Raw genomic sequence first — 4,138 nt, 5'->3', positions numbered from 1 at the left:
CAAACCTGGGTGACGAGCAGCGCAGGGCGGCAGAGCCGTCGCACTTGGCCGGATGGCAGCGGGAAGGACCAGCCTATTCACAATAGCGGCCACCCACTCCCAGAGCCGGTCGTGCGGCGCCCGAGGCCGACCCTCGACTCGTAAGAGGCTTTACAGTGTGCTCAGGCAAGGGCCAGCCTACACCCTTCCTGGCGGCACCCAAGGGATCCAGGCCACTCGCGTCTCTCGCCTTCATTTTGGACACGAGCGCCTGTGGACGGACGGCCGGAGTCAACGTGGGGGTGGCCCGTCCTCCAATCGTGTCAAGAGACCCCCGCACCGGCCTCTGACCGAGTTCCCCAAACCTGGGTGACGAGCACCGCAGGGCGGCAGCGCCGTCGCACTTGGCCGGATGGCAGCGGGAAGGACCAGCCTATACACAATAGCGGCCACCCACTCCCAGAGCCGGTCGTGCGGCGCCCGAGGCCGTCCCTCGACTCGTAAGGGGCTTTAACGTGTGCTCAGGCAAGGGTCAGCCCACACCCTTCCTGGCGGCACCCAAGGGATCCAGGCCACTCGCGTCTCTCGCCTTCATTTTGGACACGAGCGCCTGTGGAGGGACGGCCGGAGTCAACGTGGGGATGGCCCGTCCTCCAATCGTGTCAAGAGACCCCCCGCACCGGCCTCTGACCGAGTTCCCCAAACCTGGGTGACGAGCACCGCAGGGCGGCAGAGCCGTCGCACTTGGCCGGATGGCAGCGGGAAGGACCAGCCTATTCACAATAGCGGCCACCCACTCCCAGAGCCGGTCGTGCGGCGCCCGAGGCCGGCCCTCGACTCGTAAGAGGCTTTAACGTGTGCTCAGGCAAGGGTCAGCCCACACCCTTCCTGGCGGCACCCAAGGGATCCAGGCCACTCGCGTCTCTCGCCTTCATTTTGGACACGAGCGCCTGTGGAGGGACGGCCGGAGTCAACGTGGGGATGGCCCGTCCTCCAATCGTGTCAAGAGACCCCCCGCCACGGCCTCTGACCGAGTTCCCCAAACCTGGGTGACGAGCAGCGCAGGGCGGCAGAGCCGTCGCACTTGGCCGGATGGCAGCAGGAAGGACCAGCCTATTCACAATAGCGGCCACCCACTCCCAGAGCCGGTCGTGCGGCGCCCGAGGCCGGCCCTCGACTCGTAAGAGGCTTTACGGAGTGCTCAGGCAAGGGTCAGCCCGCACCCTTCCTGGCAGCACCCAAGGGAACCAGGCCACTCGCGTCTCTCGCCTTCATTTTGGACACGAGCGCCTGTGGAGGGACGGCCGGAGTCAACGTGGGGATGGCCCGTCCTCCAATCGTGTCAAGAGACCCCCCGCCACAGCCTCTGACCGAGTTCCCCAAACCTGGGTGACGAGCACCGCAGGGCGGCAGAGCCGTCGCACTTGGCCGGGTGGCAGCGGGAAGGACCAGCCTATTCACAATAGCGGCCACCCACTCCCAGAGCCGGTCGTGCGGCGCCCGAGGCCGGCCCTCGACTCGTAAGAGGCTTTAGGGAGTGCTCAGGCAAGGGTCAGCCCGCATCCTTCCTGGCAGCACCCAAGGGAACCAGGCCACTCGCGTCTCTCGCCTTCATTTTGGACACGAGCGCCTGTGGAGGGACGGCCGGAGTCAACGTGGGGATTGCCCGCCCTCCAATCGTGTCAAGAGACCTCCACACAGGTCTCTGACCGACTCTTAGAACAGACAGGGAGAGTTTGGCAATTCTGTCAAAAAATTGACAAAGTGTCAAAAATTCGACTTCCAAGAGCTCTCCAGCATGCACTCATACCCGCCATTAGAGTGCTATGCCCGTGGAACCGTTTTTCGGATGCCTTTCAAAAAGGTCCCGCGCCGCCATTTTGTTCTAAAAATCGTGTTCCCAGAAATCTCCGGGTACCCCGCCAACCTCACTGTGTAACAAATGCAAGTGGCACTGAATGGGTCTGAATTTCAAATTTGACTGCATCGCTCTGGAACTCGATCCCCGCAAAACCGTTTGGATTTTTCCCGCTCGGGACTTCCGCGACAGACAAAGTTAAAGTTTTCGGGCTGCAGACACAAAATGACAGTTGGCCATTTGCCGGGCTCAATTCACACAGTTCCTGCGGCACTTCGGAACACATGTTCGGCGCGAGTTTGTGAATCTTTCCCGATGCTTCGGCACTTTCCTCCGCTGACACTTAGAATATTTTTCACACTTTGCTGAAAAATTTTCTAAGTGTTTTTTCCTAAGTTTTTCTGGTTACTGATTTATTATTTTTGATCATTTTTCTAAGTTTTTCTGGTTACTCATTTCTCATTTTCGGGCATTTTTCTAAGTTTTTCTAGTTACTGATTTCTTCTTTTTGGGCATTTTTCTAAGTTTTTCTGGTTACTCATTTCTCATTTTCGGGCATTTTTCTAAGTTTTTCTAGTTACTGATTTCTTCTTTTTGGGCATTTTTCTAAGTTTTTCTGGTTACTCATTTCTTCTTTTTGGGCATTTTTCTAAGTTTTTCTGGTTACTCATTTCTTCTTTTTGGGCATTTTTCTAAGTTTTTCTGGTTACTCATTTCTCATTTTCGGGCATTTTTCTAAGTTTTTCTAGTTACTGATTTCTTCTTTTTGGGCATTTTTCTAAGTTTTTCTGGTTACTCATTTCTTCTTTTTGGGCATTTTTCTAAGTTTTTCTGGTTACTCATTTCTTCTTTTTGGGCATTTTTCTAAGTTTTTCTGGTTACTCATTTCTCATTTTCGGGCATTTTTCTAAGTTTTTCTAGTTACTGATTTCTTCTTTTTGGGCATTTTTCTAAGTTTTTCTAGTTACTGATTTCTTCTTTTTGGGCATTTTTCTAAGTTTTTCTGGTTACTCATTTCTTATTTTTGGGCATTTTTCTAAGTTTTTCTAGTTACTGATTTCTTCTTTTTGGGCATTTTTCTAAGTTTTTCTGGTTACTCATTTCTTCTTTTTGGGCATTTTTCTAAGTTTTTCTGGTTACTCATTTCTTCTTTTTGGGCATTTTTCTAAGTTTTTCTGGTTACTCATTTCTCATTTTCGGGCATTTTTCTAAGTTTTTCTAGTTACTGATTTCTTCTTTTTGGGCATTTTTCTAAGTTTTTCTGGTTACTCATTTCTTATTTTTGGGCATTTTTCTAAGTTTTTCTAGTTACTGATTTCTTCTTTTTGGGCATTTTTCTAAGTTTTTCTGGTTACTCATTTCTTCTTTTTGGGCATTTTTCTAAGTTTTTCTGGTTACTCATTTCTTCTTTTTGGGCATTTTTCTAAGTTTTTCTGGTTACTCATTTCTCATTTTCGGGCATTTTTCTAAGTTTTTCTAGTTACTGATTTCTTCTTTTTGGGCATTTTTCTAAGTTTTTCTGGTTACTCATTTCTTATTTTTGGGCATTTTTCTAAGTTTTTCTAGTTACTGATTTCTTCTTTTTGGGCATTTTTCTAAGTTTTTCTGGTTACTCATTTCTCATTTTCGGGCATTTTTCTAAGTTTTTCTAGTTACTGATTTCTTCTTTTTGGGCATTTTTCTAAGTTTTTCTGGTTACTCATTTCTTCTTTTTGGGCATTTTTCTAAGTTTTTCTGGTTACTCATTTCTTCTTTTTGGGCATTTTTCTAAGTTTTTCTGGTTACTCATTTCTCATTTTCGGGCATTTTTCTAAGTTTTTCTGGTTACTGATTTCTTCTTTTTGGGCATTTTTTCTAAGTTTTTCTGGTTACTGATTTCCCAACGTTGGAAATGCATGAAACTCGGCCTGAACACGGTGGCAGGGTCCGCTCTCGAAGGCGAGACCTTCGGCAGAACCACCGGGTCAAATCCGGCCGGGCTAGCCGGCCTCGAGCACTCAAAGTCGGTATGAGCAGTCAAGTTCGCTCCCATCACAGTTTGGACCCTAAAAAATCTAAGTGTCACTGGTTACTGATTTGTACTGACTCGAAAAAATTCTAAGTGTCGTTGGTTACTGATTTGTAACCACCGGGTCAAATCCGGCCGGGCTAGCCGGCCTCGAGCACTCAAAGTCGGTATGAGCAGTCAAGTTCGCTCCCATCACAGTCTGGACCCTAAAAAATTCTAAGTGTCACTGGTGACTGATTTGTACTGACTGAATAAAATTCTAAGTGTCGTTGGTTACTGATTTGTAACCACCG

The sequence above is a fragment of the Chiloscyllium plagiosum genome, unplaced genomic scaffold, assembly GCF_037043375.1.
Source record: "Chiloscyllium plagiosum isolate Xiang-an unplaced genomic scaffold, Cpla_swu_hap1 HiC_scaffold_224, whole genome shotgun sequence".
NCBI lineage: Eukaryota > Metazoa > Chordata > Chondrichthyes > Orectolobiformes > Hemiscylliidae > Chiloscyllium > Chiloscyllium plagiosum.
Note: the sequence above shows the minus strand (reverse complement) of the source record.